The sequence below is a fragment of the Maylandia zebra genome, linkage group LG20, assembly GCF_041146795.1.
Source record: "Maylandia zebra isolate NMK-2024a linkage group LG20, Mzebra_GT3a, whole genome shotgun sequence".
In the NCBI taxonomy this organism is placed as follows: Eukaryota; Metazoa; Chordata; class Actinopteri; order Cichliformes; family Cichlidae; genus Maylandia; species Maylandia zebra.
In genome coordinates this window covers 14,300,267-14,318,985 of record NC_135186.1, presented here as the reverse complement: position 1 = coordinate 14,318,985, position 18,719 = coordinate 14,300,267, and the positions used below count along the sequence as shown (strand labels likewise).

The following is an 18,719-nucleotide window of genomic DNA, read 5'->3' as shown; positions in this document are numbered from 1 at the left end:
TCCACAAATAAAACTGAGAAGCCGTTAAGTAGAAGCTGGAAGGTTTACGATGATACAGTCCACTCATACACAGCATCTGTATTTAATATGAAGATTAAGCTGCGACATGATTAGTCCCATGACTGCAAGGCTATGTTCATCAAGCTCTACACTTACATTTCCATTTTGGTTTTTGCAAATTACAAACAAAGACATAATGAAGGTTTGTGAAAAGTATTAAAATTGTACTCGAGAAGATGTAACGTGCATCACACTCAAGATCCACACAATTAAAATCCTATTTAACATTCTCACAGTCAGTTATATACTGATCAAACACAACATTATGGCCGCTGACGGACGACATGACTAACACTGATTATCTCTTCATCATGGCACCTGTTAGTGGGTGGGATAAAACAGGGAGCAAGTAAGCACTTTGTCCTCAATGTTGATGTCTTAGAAGCAGGAAAAACAGACAAATGTAAGGATCTGAGCAGTGGTCACTGACTGCAGTGTTTAGTGTCTATCACAAGTGGTCCAACGAAGGAACATTGGTAAACCAATAACAGGGTGATGGGTGGCCAAGGCTCACTGATGCATATGGGGAGTGAAGGTTGGTGCATGTGGTCCAATTTGAGCTACTGTAGCTCAAATTGCTGAAAGAAATAACAAATAAAATGCTGGTTCTGATAAAAAGGCATCAGATTATACAGTGTATCACAGTTTGTTGCGTATGTGGCTGCATAGCTGTAGACCAGTCCATGCTACAACCTGTCCACCACTAAAGGACCATCAATGGGCATGTGGGCATTCGAACTAATGCAAAGGAAGAAGGTTGCCTGTGTGATGATCTGGTCTGCCACAAAGCAGAAATAGCTTGAGGAGCACACCAATGAGTCTGAGGTGTTGAGTCCATGCCTCGATTGGTTTAGGGCTGTTTTGGCAGCATAAAGGGGACAAACACAACATTAGGCCATGTTATGTTTGATTGGTATATGGTGTCTTCTTGCCAAGATCTCACTCAACAAGGCCTTTAGAAAAAGAAAAAAAAACAAAAGGAAAAAGGTTGTACATGGTTTTGGGATCGTTTTGCTGACTCACAGACTGGGCAGCAGGTATATATCCAAAGGTTTGGCACAACTTCACCTACTTCCAAGGGACACGGAGAAAGATAAAGAGCTGGTGGAAAGAAGAGTTTGTGTTAAAAATAAAACAGTAGACTCCAGAAAAAAATCAAATAAACCAATCACCCATTAACGCATAAATAGGCTGAACAATCAGCATTCAAGGGGATGATGCTTGCTGGCTGGTTAAACCAAAGGGTCTGGACTGACTCATTACAGATTTAAAGATGTTTAAAGAATCCTCACGAAACGGCAACTTATGAAAAAAGGTAAAACATTAGGGTTCGGGTTGTTAGAGCTTCACATGATTGCCCAACAACAACTGTGATATAACCTACATAGCCTACAAGGTAATTTTGAATTTGGGTCTTGCATAAATTACCAATACACTTAAAATCATCTAAAGACCCTATAAGTGGCAAGATTATTTATGTAAAAAGCTTTATTAATAAAATATATATATATTGTGTCCTCTCAAAGGCTACGTTCACACTGCAGGTCTTAATGCTCAATTCCGATTTTTTGATCAAATCTGATTTTTTTGTCTGCTCGTTCACACTACAAATAAAATGCGACAGCAAACACGCTCTAGTGTGAACACTCAAAGCGGCCCGCATGCGCAAAAGAAGTTTAGACCCAGAGCAAACAATATTGTTTGACTGATGGCCCTTAATATAAAGACTTCGGACTTTACGTTTCCCAGTTTTTGCTTTAAGTTATTTTGTTATTTACATAATAATGTAAATTACCTAATAATTATCCTTATTGCTGTTTTAGAGGAGCGGTGCTTCAAAGGATAGTTGCAGATTCCTGTCAGAATCTGCAGATTATACAGTATAAATAAAATGTTCACGTTTCTCCAACATTATCTTCCCAACAGTTTCACTGACATCTACGCTGGACGCCCAGGAAGCATTCGCGATGTCTTATCGGGCGCTTCTCCAGAGCTGATAATTGCCGTCTGTCTTGTGTCAGTGACTTAAAAGACGGATTTAATGCGACATGACCGTTCAAACAGCAGTCGCTTTCTAAAACATCGGATATGTATCGGATTCAGTACCACATACGAAAGTGACCCAGATCGGATTTGAAAATATCGGATTTGTGCCGTTCACACTGTCATACCATGATCGGATATGGGTCGCATAGCGTCAAAACAAATCGGATTTGATGCGCTTTCGCCTGCAGTGTGAACGTAGCCATAAAAGGAAATAAACAATACAGAAGTTCTATTTAAAGGAATGATTGCAAGACATTTTAATGAAAAACACTGTAGCTCATCTTTATTCTTTATAGGTATTAAAGCTGTTAAGCCCAGTCAAAGAGATATCAGTTTTATCAGGAACAAGAGAGAGCTATTGTGGATATTCCATTTAAAGAGTTTATTTCCAACAGGTATGAATGAGGATCTATTTATTAATAAGTTTACTCATTTTTGTTTTTATGTCTCTAAACATGTTTTTGACATTGATTTTATATATTTATAGTAGGGCTGCCACAAACGATTATTTTGATAGTCGACTAGTCACCGATTATTTTTGCGATTAGTCGACTAATCAGATCATCATCCACTGGACATAAAACTACAGCTTATATAACTATCATTAGCTTACAGCTTTAAGCTTTTAAGGTGCTAACTAAAAATAAAGACAAGATGATAGTTTATTCAATTTTAATGAAATTTGCAGATTGTTTCGGTAAAGTTTAATAAACTCCTTGCTATCTAAAATATAACAGGACACCGGAGTAAATTCTCCAGCATCTCACACTTCTGATAATCAGCTGTCTGCTTGACGTTTATTCAGCTGTGTAAAAACTAGAACTTTAATCTCAGCCAAACCGATTTACTCAGGAACAAATAAAATACAAAAAAAAAAAAAAAAGCCAAACAACAACATTTTTAATTTATCTAAGTGACTCATATATATTTAACCTGAGTCGCGAAAGACGGCGGTGGGTTTGAAAACAATTTGCCGGGAGTCCGGTGTTCTCACGGCGCTAGTGACCTAGCCCCCGGCTAGCTATCGAGCTAGTGGGTAACAGACGTCTCCGAAAACGTCGGAGCGCTTTTGAAAATATGTGGTGGTGTCCTGATAAACTGAGCCGATATTTGAGGTTTACACAGCTACATTCTCGGCTGAAAATATGTTAAACGTTTATTTTGTGACCCAGAAAGAATAATAAGAGTAATATTAAAACTAACTAGCTACCGCCATTGTTGGAAACTAAGCTGGGCCGCGCTATGAATTCTGGGACACAGCTACTTCTTCTTCTTCGGGGTTTAACGGCAGCTGGAATCCTTGTACATGCAGTGCTGCCATCTTCTGTTTCAGTCCGTTATTACACTCTTAAATCCTGCTATTATTCCTGCGTCTTTTGCGATCTTACAAAGCTTCAAACGACACGTCGACTATTAAATCAGTCGTCGACGATTTTGATAGTCGACGTAATCGTGACTAGTCGACAAATCGTGGCAGCCCTAATTTATAGTTTGTTAATTGTGAGGTGAGTTGGACTGGATGGACTGGTTCTTATATAGCACTTTTCTACTCTTCTGAGCACTCAAAGCGCTTTACACAACTTGTGCATTCACCCATTCACACAAGCACTTTTTCTTTGTGCTTTCTAACTGGCATTCACACTCCGATGGATGCATCGGAGAGCAATTTGTATCTTGCCCAAGGATATTTGGCATACAGACTAGGTGAAGCCAGGAATCGAACCACCAACCTTCCGATCAGTAGATGACCTGCTAAGGTGATCAAATTCTTGCTTTTCACTAGTAACATTTTTTACGACTGGATGTTAACTAGTGAGCAAGCAGCTTAGTACATTATTTAATGGCTATAACTAAAAAAACAAACAAACAAACAGAAAAGCTAGACTGAAAAACTAAAGCATGCTAAAGAGGTACGAGCGAGAGCCTGCTGACAGACTACATCACATTTTGGTATAGGGATAAATCTACCAACAGAGCCTTCCTGCTATTATAAGAACATCTCCCTCCAAGGTCCCTGTGTGAGTCCACTTTATTATCAAGGATCATCCAGCACATAATCTCTTCTCCTTATTACCACCAGGCAGGCTGGAACAGCAACGGTTGTTATTGCCGAGCCATCATGCTCCTCAGCCGACGTTGTGGTCAATTACTTATGAGAAATAAAACTGAAACTCAGCTGTGCCTCAGAAAGGTTTCATTATGATGAGAAGGTGTCTCTGACCATCGTGATGAGGCAAAACTGTTTTGCAATCTTAGAGAAGAAATAATGTCAACAGGACTTTGGATCCTTAATCAACAACAAACCAACTCGGTATTCTTGTGAAAGAACATGTAACTGCCCAAAAGTCCCACATTTTAATCAGGTGTTTAAATGTATTAACCACGACTGGGAGAACTGCCCGTCCTATTTTAAGATCACTGATATCACGCAGGATGCAAAGACAAAACCAATGCACATGATAAACACAGCACAAGATCGAGATGTCCTTGAGTTCCGAGTAATTACAAGAACAACTCGTTTTTGAGAGTGTGTTTACAAAATGTGAAGCATGTGCAAACGCGAAGCCAGATATCCTGGCTACACAGCTGGAGGAGCACTGAGACAGAAACGCACACACACTTGGAATGACACATCCGATTCCCATGTCTGTTATGGGCCTACAGGTCAATGAACTGTGACCAAAGGAAGCAGGGGCTGAACAGCAGCCCTAATGAAGGGGGCTGAGGGCCACAGTCAAGCTTACGTAACGTACGACAACACGTGTGCACGCACACACATACGCAAAAGGCAATGTTCCACCGAAAGAGCCCTTTTTGGACTGTTTATTTGGACACAGGAAAAGGGCAAGGGCTTGTGTATATCTCATTGTGCACAAAGGGGAAGTTACACAGGCCCTGAACCCAGGGGGCGTGTCACCACAGTGACTATGTGCTGTGGAGTTTGTGTTAGGCGTTCTTTCTTTAGAATAAAGTGCAGTCTCTTAGTGTTGCCTGTGTGTGACACAGACATCAGCAGGAAGGCAGAGGAGCAGACAATGAGCTAAATTGAGGGACAACGTTGTTTGATAAGTTGCAGGAAACTGGTTCAGGTTTAACATCGGCTATCAAATGACTAACTGGACAATGTTCCTGTATGACTCACTCTAAGAATTAATGTTTCTTTTCCATGTCCACAGGGGACTGAATCTCAGATCTTTTCCTGTGTACTTTTTTAAAGCTGAGTCTGAACCCACTGCATCAAAAGGCAGAGTTTGGGCTGGGCCAGGATCTAATTTCTCTTAATTCCCTCTGGCTGGTGAAGGTCAGTTTCATTTTAAAAGAGTCTTTTTTCCCGTTTTTTTCTCCCCCAACTAGAGCAAGTGAAGCAGCACATTTTCTACTGTGTGGTCCATTCTGCTATTCTTAAATAACACAAAACAGTCTTCTTACAGCCCCAGTCAAATATATCTTTGGCTCTCACATGGAAGAGAAATGATTCTTTTCACATGTTATCAAATTCTCTTTTCGGGACATATCCTAAAGCGTTTAAGATAGACACTGCCTGCATTAATTTCTACATCCCTTCCTTTGGGTGTGGGTTTGAACTCAGAGTCAACGTTCAGGGCTCAAAATTTAGGCTACTATGAAAAAAAAAAAACAAGCGCCATATCTGAAAATCTTAAAAATCTAGTTCATACGTCGGCCATTTTTTTTAGATACAGGGCTGAACAAGAAGATCTGAGATCTGTCCTCTCACACAACTCTTCCATAAATTTCTTCCTGTTGATGGATATGGATGTTAGTATTTGTTTTTAGATGAATGGATGTAAAAATAATCTGTTAATATATTCTATCCATTCCTCCTCTTTTGCTTCTCGTGGGGGAGCTGGAGCCTATCTCAGCAGCCAGGTACACCTTGGACAGTATATTACAGGGCTAACACAACCATTCACACCTATGGGCAATTTCGAATCACCAGTTAACCTAACCCCACTAACTGCATGTCTTTGGACTGTGGGAGGAAGCCAGAGCACCTGAGAGAACCCCTACAGACACGGAGAGAAGATCCAAACTCCACACAGACAGATTCTGGTTGAATGGTGATTCAAACCCAGGACCTGTGAGGCAACAGTGCCAATCACTGCACCACCGTGCCCTATTACAAATTACTTTATTTTTTTGAATAAGTGCAGGGCTTGCAAAATCGCTAGCCCGACGTCCCAGGGCTAGTGATATTTCCAGTCGGGCTACCAAAATCTATCTCAGCCCTGGCCGTCGGGCTATCATAGGAAGTAAAAATATATGACAATGCCTTTGCTTTCTTTCAAATGTAGCTGAGTAATTAGCTGAGTCCTCATCAAAGAACAGTGCTCTTTAATGAATGCAGCACATAACTTTACATCGTAGAGGTAACAGGGAGACATATCGAGTTATCAGATAGCCGTCTTAACTATATTCTAACTCTACAATTTCCCGACTGCACTTTCCTCTTATTTCACGACACCACCCTCTAGTGGTGCAATATGGTATAGTCAGACAGGACACAACATCACTCACTAGCTTACTCTTCAAACGTGGCACGTGAAATCTCCCGCAGCAAGCTTAAACGTGCTAGAGGTTGACTGCGCAGAGAATTTAAAAAAAAAATCTCTGGCATGTGTAAAGACAGATGGATTTACGCAGGTATTTTAGTTCTGCTGAGCCAAAAAAGACAGGTCAGGATGAAGAAGGGACAGGCAAAGAAAGGCCTACCACAAAGCGGAAAAGTTATGATAAATCAGATTACGAGGCAAAAAGAAAGCACAGTTTTTTGGATTCATGGACAAAAGAATTTCTGTGGCTGGAATATGACAAGGTAAATAACATGATGTTCTGCCGGGTGTGTCGTGAGTTTCCCTCTATTGCTGAGTCGACAAGCGCCTTTGTTACTGGGACCAGTAATTTTAGGAAAGACCCCATCAGAACTCATGAGAAATCTCTGCATCACAAGAAATGCATTGGTGCTCAGTCTGCAGCATCTGTCCCAGAACAAACACCAATTGCAAAAACCATACTAAAAATAAACCAAGCACAACAAGAAGTCCTGAAAAAGCTGTTTAGAACTGCGTACTATGTGGCAAAGAGTGAACTACCACTGGCAAAATTTAGCAGTCTTTGCAAACTTCAGAAAGCAAATGGCCTAGATCTTGGTTCCACTTACCTCAATGACCATGCTTGCAGAGAGTTTATTGGAGCAATAGCACAAACTTCAAGAGACCAGATTGAAAAGGAAATTCAAGAAAGCAGGTTCTTATCCATTCTTGCAGATGGCAGTACAGACACTGGTATAATAGAACAGGAGTTGGTTCACGTCAGGTATGTGAGGGATAATGGTGACATAGCCACATACATGATCAAATGTCAGCCAGTCAAGAGTGCAAATGCTGCAGGTATTTTAGAGGCTATTGATGAAGCAGTGAACACCATGGGTATCAGAGAGGACACATGGAAAAAGAAAGTAGTGTGTGCAAATTTTGATGGTGCTGCAGTGATGATGGGTGAGAAAACAGGAGTAGCTGGGAGACTGAAACAGAGGATACCCCACATCATAACAATCCACTGTGTGGCACACAAACTAGAGCTAGCCGTGCTGGATAGCGTGAAAGGCTGTGAGTACCTGGTGAAATTTGAAGATACACTGAAAACCATCTTTAAGATGTACTACTATTCCCCAAAGAAGCGAAGAGAGCTGACAGAAATAAGTGAACTGCTAAATGAGAGGCTGGAACATTTCAGTGGGCTGAAGAGCACACGGTGGCTTCCAAGCCGGCTGAGATGTCTAAAGGCTGTGGAAAAAAATTACACTCCCACTGTTGTTCATATGGAGAACATGGCAGAAGGAAGTGATGTCAAAGCCGAGGATGCAGCCAAGGCTAAGGGGGTGGTGCAGGAGATGAAGACTGAGAAATTTGTTCGCTTCCTGCATTTCATGTTGGACTACAGTACCATCTTATCCAAGTGCTCTACTGATTTTCAGCATGATAACCTAAACATCACACGAACAAATCAGTTAGTTGAGAGCACAACATCACGCTTACTCAGCCTAAAAACAAAACCAGGAGAATATCAGAAAACCTTGGACACAAAGTTCACAGCGAACCAGGATGGTAGCATTTGCTACTGTGGAACTCAGCTAACAAAAAGTCAGCGACCTGCTAGAAGAGGTGAGGGAACAGACAAAGACACCTTTGGTGCAGAGATCCAGAAGATTATTGACAACACAGTCAAGTACATGGACAACAGATTTAAAAATCTCCATGAAAAGCCTCTCTCTTGTTTCAAGGTTTTTGACCCTTCCACTCTTCCCTACCCCAGAGAAGAACTAGCAAATTATGGGGATGAAGAGGTGGATTATCTTGTCACACATTTTGCCTGTTTGCTAGATGCAGAAGAGAAAGAGAAAATTCCACAAGAATGGATGGATCTAAAAGTGTGGCTTGCAGAACGCCGGGGTCGCAAAGTAGATTGCTTGTACAGAGATCTCCTCTCTGAGAATCCAGAACATCTCTCTCATATCTTGTTGCTGCTGAAATTAATGCTGACACTTAGTCCATCGACAGCCATCTGTGAGAGAGGATTTTCTTGCATGAACCGAGTGAAGACAACACATCGTACCTCTCTACACCCTGAAACACTGAATGACTGCATGCAACTCTCCATTAATGGGGAAACAGTTGAATCTTTTTGCCCTGACAAGTCGATTCGTTTCTGGATGTTTTCTGGAAAAGGTTCAAGACACCTGGATCATAAAACCCCGACAAGAACAAAGAGCAGTGAAATGGAGGGCAATGCACAGGAAGAGAAAGCTGATGAAGGAGATGCTATGCCCTCAACGTCGAGTGGCATTTTCTCATCCGAGACTTCAGTGGAAATTTCAGATTCAGGATCTGACACAGACTAATTCATGTTCTACACAGTTCTAACAAGTTCACAGAAAATTCTGTTTAATTAGAACCAGATATTTGAGTTGATTGTAATGTTTACACAGTTGTTGTAATTTGTGTTTTAACAATTTTTTGATTGATGTTTTGTTTCCTTTACAATATTATACAATAAAAATAATCTTTTTTTATTCGGGCTACTCAAATTTATTTCGGGCTACCAAAAACTAAAGAGTGCCTGCCCGAAGGGCTACCAGGGATTTTAAAATTTTGCGAGCCCTGAAGTGACTCACATTCTTTATGTGATGAGTCATCTTAAGCATGAGGCCTGACCAAACTGTACTGTCCACACATTTGCTCAGTTTTTTGTACATTTCAGACACTGTCCATAATTCAGTCTCATACTGCAGAAGTTGACAGTCGGTAGGAGGGAACAAGATGGCATTACTGTTACCATAGCAAGTGTCCGTAAGCTGTTTAGGTCTGACGCTGGAAATTTGGGGGAATTCTGCAAAAATTATGATCTATAACATGAAAGACCATGAAAGGATCTTTAATATGGTCAAGCCAGTATTATACAGTACAAATGTTGTGCATCTATTCACGTTATGTAATAAAATGCAGTACAGTAGTTCCATCTCTTCTCATTAGATCATCATTCAAATATCAAATTATACTTTAATCGCTTGAACGTGACGTCCAACGAGTGATGCCACAGGTTTAAAGAAAGATATAAAATTGGTGCTGTTACTGGAACAAAAAAATGAATAAAAATAAAATAAATTTAGTAGTTCAACAAGAAAATCAAAGCCTTATGGGATCATCCAATGCTTCCAGTTTGCAGTCCTGGAAGTGATCCACACTGTTTCAGATTTCCATTTGTTATGACTACAGTTGCTCGATTTTCAACCCGCACCCTTTAGTGCTTTTGTTTCTCAAAGCAGGCTGTACCTCGTTTTGGCGCTTGCGCACTGGTTATCGACTTTTCAAAACCATTTTCTCAGTTTTTAGCCCTCTGCATCCCTCTCTCCCACAGTGCCCAGTGAAGGGGCCTGCTGAGGGTGGCCGCTAAGCCAGAACAAACACACCACACCGCACCAGATTCCATCTCCCCAGGCCAACACTTACGCACAAACTTCCTGCTAACAGACCTCCACCCATCACTTCGTTTCTCTTTTCATCCTTCTTGCATCGCTTTTCTCCTACCTTGTTACCTTCTTATCTGCTCATTTATCTCCTCTTCCTTCTTTTCCTTTCTCAGCTTGCTCCCTTTATTTTCCACGCTTATTCACTTCCCTCTTTACGGTTTTGTTTTTCTTCTGCTTCCCTTTTCTTTTGGTCCATATCTGTTTTCCTCTCCAGCTTTTTAACTTCTTCCTTTCTCTTTCCTCTGTTTTTCTCAGTTCTACTCGATCAACTTTCTCCTAATCGCAGACTTTCTTCCCTTGGATATCCTCTCACAATCCTGGTGTTTCCTTCCTTTTCTTCTCTAATCTGTTTCTGACAAAACCATTCCTGTTTGTCTTCCTCTCACATCTCCAACTTCTGTGCCTCCCCCTACTTTTATTGGAATCTTTTTATTCCCTGCACCCTGCTTCTGAACTTCTGACTTTCTTACATCTTTACAGTCCTTGTCTTTGTGTGTTTGAAGCAAAGGAAAGTCATAACGAGTGACAAATGTTATTAAAATGACAAAAATCAATATGCCTACTCTGTCTTACTAATATACTTGCTCTCTGTACTCCATCATGTACACACACTCAGTGAAACGCTGCCTGTCGTTTTGCCTCTGCTGCCTCTTTTCAAATGTGTCCTGCTGACAATGTCCAGAAACCTCTGACCTCCATAACCCTCTCCACCATCTCCTTCTGCTAGCTCTCCATCTTCTTCTTGCCTGTAGTGGCCCTGGCTCCTAAACCTCCCAACTTGCCCTTTGATCCATCAAAACCAGAAAAAACATAGTAAATGAATAAAGCACAGGTCTCTCCTCTCAATGCATTGCTTAAGAGCTGTGGGCTGTGACAGGAGTAACTACAGAGTGAGCTATTAGCCTTGGTATGTCATTACTGTAAGAAACAGCGTCAGACACAGTCTGTGCGTGAATAGCTACGAGCTAAAGTACTTTTTTGCCGCTTGTAATATTTCCTTGCATATAAATAACCAGCAGTGCCTTTAAGAAGCACACACAAGCAACAAGGCCATACAGCAGCACTCACTGCTCATTCTGATACATCAAATGAAGCAACGTAAGTTTTACTTTAAATATTTTTCATCTGATTGACATTTAGCTGAGTACTTGGTGACTGTTTTTCTCTAACCAATCCAAACCCAGAACACCGGGGTTTTAGTATTCTCCCAGCAAATGATGCTATCAGTCTGAGGCATTGATAAGCATTGATTTCTAAGGCTAGCTGGGAACATTTGGGCTTTCTTTCCTTGGGGTATCCTCATGAGTGCTTCTGTGACTACACGTAGCCCTTCCAGCTCACAGCAGATCTGACAGGAGGAGCACTGTTGCTGCCAGCTGCAGGGGGAGTTGGAGTATGTCCCACTACAAAATAAGATGGGGAGGCAGCTCAGTTACATTAATGACCACTACAACAACACCCTTGCCATCAAGCCTAATGGCAGCAAAGAAGATCTTAAAATACCATGGTGTTCCCTCAGGTAGTGTTGAACGGGAAAACATCAAATCAATGGATTAATGCAAGTGAGATCAGTGTGCAGATGAGGAAACTGTGGACAAAGTTCCCCAAGCATATAAACCCACAGTGACACTAAACCATGACTCAAGGGAAGCAGTGGAGACCTCAAATGATCGCAGATGTTAAGGTGTGGGAGCCATACCAATTACATTCTTTGTCTGTAGGGTTTTTGCAACAGACACCCAACAATAGATGTGTCTGTTGTCCTTATGACAAACCAACAAAAACTACGTCTATGAGCAAAGCAAACTGTACCAACCAATCCGGACCCCAATCAAGCCACGTCCAGCTACATATGAACGCTGTTCACATGCACCATTTCCTTTGATGTTAAGCCTTAGGCCTAACAGGCTCCTCATTCCTTCAGCTCCCTTAGGAGAGCCAATCAGAGGACACTGATGAAAGCAGCAAAGATTCAGCTGTCGAACAAAATGCTGGCTGTGACCTTGTGTGCTTTAGTGATCACCATCATCACCTACATCAGTGAGCGAGCCTGAGAAGAATGCAGGGGGCCTTATAAAGTGATGTATTACACTCATATGATCGCAGAGGGGAAACTTTTTCAAGCTGTAAGAGAAATGCTGATGAAACATTGAAGCACTTACAGAAACGAGGAAGCAGGACGGATACAGCAGCAAGCTTGAACTGTCTGTGCTCATTTGCTCAATCTGACATTTTGTAATAATAATTTATTTAGATTTTTTTTAAACAAAGGCTCCCTTTAATGCACTTAAGGGGGTAATTACACAATCCTTCACTGATATACAAATACGGATATATAAAGTTCACCAAATTAAAGCACATCATTGCACACCAGTTGTTTTTACTATAGCTCAACAAAAAGGTCAGTTTTTCAGGGCTTATTCTGTTATTGTGCGCAAATAGAAATAATTTACGCTTTCTAAAGAAACTTATATGTTTAAAGATGCTATGTTGAAAATCCCTTGCTCTGTTAAAGGAGCGCTTAGTAGTGGTAGAATAGTTATGTTAAGCTATATAGTTTATGTTTTGCATATTTCCACAACCATATCCTTAATCACATACTGTGTATGCTACTGTTGTATATAGTGTATTATCTTACTTATTTTTTATTTGTTTGTATTTTATTTGTATTTTCCTTCTGCTATCTGTACCTGAGCTGGGGGGTAATAACTTTGTCCTCATCTGTAACTAATGTAAAACTGACACATAAGACTGGGTTTTGTTTTAAGACCGTTTTGGCAGTCAGAAACACAGATGGTCACTCTTTAGCACAAACCTGCCTGACTTATGCTATGGCACTTTTGATAGTTACCTGGCTTAGCTGTATAACTGCCCTTTAAATGCAACCCACATGTCCAATGCCTCTTAATCATCACAAGATGGTCTTCATGAGAAAACCAGAAACCCGACCTAACTCATGAGGGCTTCAAGACCATAGCTAAGCAAAAACAACACCTATAGGTGAAAGACTTACATCCAGCAGATTTAGGAGTGCAATATTGTGCTCGTCTTTATACGAGGCCATCTAACAAAGCATTTGTGTTTTCCTTCCCCCCTCCTCACTCTTTGTCTCTTGTTCCCACACTTTATTTTGACCCCAAAAGGAAAGAAAGAGGTCTCTGTCTATCACGGTTACATTTTCGGTCCAAGCAGCTGAGAGGGCGGCTGAAGATCTCATAGGTCACATGGGTCCCTGTGGTGGAGCTTTTATGACCAAGTGGGATGCAAATCCCTGTTATGGATTTTGAGGTTCTGACTACACAGACTAAAGTTAAGCAGATGGAAAACACAAACAGGAATGCTGCTTGTACAGAGGGTTGCTAGGTACATGCTCAAGGTTAAAGCGCACACACACACACGCGTGTGCACACACACGCTGTGCACACACACGCTGTGCACACACACAGCATTCTCATCCACCCATCTTTAACTTCCACCCAACCCAAACAAGCGCGGAGAGCTTGAAGCTGGATAAAAATAAACATGGGTAAATAAACAACACAGGAAGGCCGGGGTCATGATGTGATTGGGAGAGATCAACAATGGAAAAACCTCTTGTGAGCCAACCGATGTGGGGCATCATTACAGATCTTCATTCCACGTCTATGCTCTGCGGCTGGGCGCCGTCTCTCATTCATCTTGTCGATAAGCAGGCACTTGCACAATTCCCAAAAGCACAGTGTCTCCTCCTCTTTCTATATTTGCAGTCTTCGCATTGTTTACCATATGCACAAAAATGCATTTGCATTCTTCAGATGGGCAATGTCAACCACCGTTTTAGGACCCATCTCCTCCTGCACTACACCACAATTCACAAAATAGACGCCACTGTGGTCGCAGTCTTCCATCTCTTCCTTTGACTTTTGTTTTTTTTAGGTTTTTTTCAGTTATTTCTTTGAGGTCTGGGGAGGTTGCAGAACACAACGCGTAATCTAGGAAGAATACTACAAATAAATTAAGTTATAAATGGGTACAACAGCCAAAAGAGGCAAGACAGGAAAACCCAATTAAACACAGGCACACATATGACAGACCCTGCCGGAAAGTATTCAACTTGCTATAAAGATGGTTTGTCTCTAAGAACGATTTACTCTTTTATACCAAATGTACAAAAGTCCATTTTTCTTTCCTAATTTAGTTTTAAGTGTTGATATTATTCAGACATGTTAAAATATAATGTGGACAAATGTTTCTTTTTGCACAAACAGTAGTAGAAACATGAAAAACGCATGCAGCCATTATACAACTAACCTTTTGTCAGCCAAGTGAGTTGTCCTATAGCAGCCACCGTAGCTAGGATTATGCACTTTGATTGGGAGGGGTAAGAAAACAGAACTCACCTGATTCAATCTGCAATCTAATGACATCTAACAGTGAAAATTTTATTGTAACTTTCAAATTAACAGGTGTGCAGATACAGGCAGTCGACGCCAACAGTGTGCTCAGCCTCATCTGTGCTCAGGGCTGGACTGGGATGGCTCCTTTAACCATGAACAACTGCTAGTAGCTAAAATGTAGTTTTTAAATTGTCACATACTATAGATGTTTTTTTCCGCAAACATGAAATTGCCGATATTTTTTGTGCCAGCCCAGCCCTGCCTGTGCTAATTCATGGACCCATTTCTTTATAAGTGAAAAAATACAAGCACACACACACACACACACACACACACACACACACACACACACACACACACACACACACACACACACACACACACACACACACACACACACACTTTGGGATTTTTAAATAATTAGAAACATTGTGTATTAGACAGGCATATTTAAACAGATTTCAGATTTTATAATCAAAACAGATGTGAGCTGATGATGGTGGTAGAAATTAAAAAAATATATATATTTTTCATCTTCCTATTAATTGAAAATGATTGAAATGGTTGAAAAATGGCAAAGTTAAGGCTGTAAACTGTGAAGTCGAGAATTCACAGTCATGGTCTATCTTATGTACAGTTAATAATTATTCTCTATAATAGTCTTGGGTCTTGCCCTCACTATAAGAAGGCTCCTTGAATGATGTATGAAATACCAGATACAAATGAAGTGAAGTGAAATATGCAAAAGTTCTGAGAACAAACCCATCGGCCAATTAGAACAGCTTATGTCCTAGCTAAGACACACACGCACACACATGTACGCATACACACACACAGAGTGGACTGGCTTAGTCCCAACTTGGCTAAGTAAGCTGTCATGCTTATGGTTTTAACTCTCATCAACAATGCTCACTCGCTCCTTCTCTCGCTTAGTCTGTACTGGACACACACACACACACACACACACACACACACACACACACACACACACACACACACACACACACACACACGAACTGAAAACATGCCAACTTATCTCAGCAATTACCAGAGCTGTCTGTGATAAAGTTCGTTGAGTCAGAAGAGACGGTCATGGTCCCAGTAATGTTAAAATGATGCAGTTGGATCCTGTTATCCTGAATGACTCATGCTGACTACACGAGTATTTAGTGAAATACTGGAACTGCAGGGGGGGAACCAGAGGCCCGGGCTAGACGCCACAAGAATGACTTGCTGCTGATGTCACTGAGGCCCCCCAAAAACAACCTACTGAAACAATTAAAAGGTTTCTTACAGTAAACTGCTGCGATGGATATTTCTTATTTAAGCCTCCCTGTTACAGGAGACTGCTTAAAAACATGCTGCAGCTGGCATGCTCTAATAGCAACGAGTGACATATTCCTATAGTGACGGGAAGTCTGTAGAGTAACAGGGATGTCGGGGTCAGCTGCATGTTGGGAAAACAGGGAATCTGGTCGACTTTTTGTTTCTGACATTGCTCTAAAATTCCATCCACTCATCGCTTCTGTTAGCCTGCAACTGCTTGATGTTTTTGAGAGTGTCACGTTAGTTAATGCAAAGTTAAAAAAGGAAAGAAAGTGGCAACACAGTCTTTTGAATCCTTCAGGAAATTTGTCACAGTAGAGGAAGTGCGCAGGAGACACTTCAAAGGGTTCTTTTCCTGAAAGTACTTCTATGTTTTGAATTTCCTTATTAGAAAAAAAGAGCCCCGAGGAGCACAACAGCAACCACAACTGTCTTGATGAAAGGCTCAGAGAAACATCAGGCGGGTTATGTTGCTCTTCTCCCCCATCCCTGCGTCCTCCCCCACTTCCACTCTATCTGTACTTGATTGTACAGCCTCTTCTTGTAAAGAGAACAGCAGGCAATGCAAACGGCACACAGCTTAGCCTCATGTAAAATATATTTTGACATGTTCAGTGGATGAGAGCTGTGACAAGGACGAGAGACAATAAGCAATCCCAATATGTGGGGGGCGGGGCCAGAGAGTGTAATTACTGTGATATGCAGCCCCACTTTACCAGCATAAGCATACACCATCTGCAGGACGACTTACCCCTAAAACAATGAAATTCCATTCTGAAATGTTTTCCTTTACTCACTGAACTGCAGTCGCAGACAGTCAGTGGTGGAATAATACTTAAAACAGGGAAAGTGAATAACGCTTATCTTGTTCTGCTGAGAAATCTTGCTTCATGTGGATGAAGCAGTACAACAATACACGCATGAAACTGTGAAATGTGCAATTTAATTTATATTTAATTTGGAATATTAGGCTGGCAACATGTCCAGAGTGTACCCTGCCTCTTTTCCCATGACAGCAGGGATAAGCTCCAGCACCCCCATAACCATTAACTGGATAAGCTGAAGAAAAAGTATTTATGGATGGATAGATGAATGGATGGTTGGCAACACCAGTTAGGAAAAAATGTTATCAGATTTGACCTCTTATGACCTTATACGAAGGGTTTAAACAAAGTTAAAACTTTTAGATTGCCTTTGGTTTCAGATGTCAATTCAAAGCACTGCTTACAGTAAGAAACCATCAGCAATCTACAGGAGCTCTTTTCAGTCAGCTCTGTTTTGTCTGATACAGCACATCTGGCAGTCAGCCACACATCCATTGATCCTGCCTGACTGATCACTGGTGGGCGTGACTCGGTTTGGGAACCAAGTAGTTAGCCACCAGCCCGTAGTTTGACCAGCGGAAATGCCTCTTCTTGCCTAATTAGACCAGACGGGCCGGTCAAATTGTCACGGGCTGCATTTCACTAATTTTAATCCTTCCTACTCCCACTGTTCCTCTCTCGCCCCCCTCTCTCTTCTCTCCCCGCCATCTCCTTCCCCACCACCCCCTACAAATTCCCTTCGGACTAAATTTTCCACTTGGGATCAAAGATAAGGGAGACTATTCTCTGAGAGAGAACATGGTGAAGTAAAACTGTTTATGGCCTTCTGCTCGTCTCTGTGAGAGTCTGTTCTTTTTAATAGAGACAGAGACGAGGCAGCTGGAGGCTGCTGACCTCATGGGCAAAGAGCAGGGAGCAGAATAACTGAAATTAAAAACATGCAGAGTACAATCACTACCAGTCAATCTTTATGAGATGTAGGTTTATGATTTCTTCTTTTCCCACCGTCACAGAGCTGAATTCTACTCTGACAACATACTGAATGGTGTGGTAAACAGGATGCCTTACAGATGACAGACCTCCAGAAGTGCTTAGGCGTGTGTGTATGCAGGAATATCACACACATACAAACACAGACACACACAAACGGGAGGAGAGGAGAGCTGGGCGATTCAAAGACAATGTAATTGTTAACAAAATCAACGTGAATGGCATGCAAAGTAACTGCTCTAACACAGGTAACTACACCTGTTTACCACAAACCAGGTGACACGCATTAGCTTGTTCATTTTTATTCAGTTTGCTGTGTCACTGTCTTTACTTCAAATATCTGAATTCACATTAGGAAAGACCAATGCCAATCCTTCATCCCTCCTCAAGTCTCTGCGTTATACATAAGGTTAGATAACAGCTAATATGTACAGAGAAGCCAGTCCTCCACACCCTCCCTTATCCGACCTCTCCCTTCCTGGGCAGCAGCGATGGATATCACAGTTTAACTCCCAGTCAACAACCACACATCAAACAGTTATAGTAAGGCTGTTTAAGAACATCCCGATCTTTGTTTTTTTGTAATAAATCTTAAAAATATAAAATATCTGTGGAATAATCAACTTTTTTCCTAATAAATTGGAAAACACTGGAACATTTCTCACCATTTAAAATATGTACTGCTAAATGAGGAGCATAAGTAGCCAAACTGCTGATTTGTACAAATTGACACAAACATTGTAATTATTTTATTCTCCCAAGTCTTTATTTACATTTTTCCCAAAATAATTGTCGCTCGTGTCCAGAGCAAAGGGTTAGGGTTTAAGTTCAGGGCTAGAACTGTGGTTAAAAAAATCACATGACAAGATAAACAAGAACACTGACACAGCCTTTTATGGCTATACAAACACATAGCGCTCTAGCTAGCACCTAGCCTAGCTTAAAAACAGATTAAATCTCTGATTATGTCTAAAGGTGAAGTTAACTGTATCTCTTAATTAACCAGTGAACACATTGTACTGTATTTTGTTTGTCTAAAGTCATTAAAAA

The 18,719-nt window shown here is 41.1% G+C and overlaps 1 protein-coding gene across 6 annotated transcripts in view; it reads right to left on the bottom strand.

The window, feature by feature from the left end:
• Nucleotides 1-18,719, bottom strand: part of tns2a (tensin 2a) — a 64,284-nt gene that overhangs the window by 24,369 nt on the left and 21,196 nt on the right. The window contains exon 1 of one of the 6 annotated variants that reach the window (XM_004565440.5): nt 1,084-1,526. The exons of the other annotated variants lie outside the window; for them this stretch is intronic. The gene's annotated coding sequence lies outside the window, so the exon portion shown is untranslated. Of the gene's footprint in view, nt 1-1,083; nt 1,527-18,719 lie in introns of those variants that run through there. 6 annotated transcript variants of the gene reach the window in all.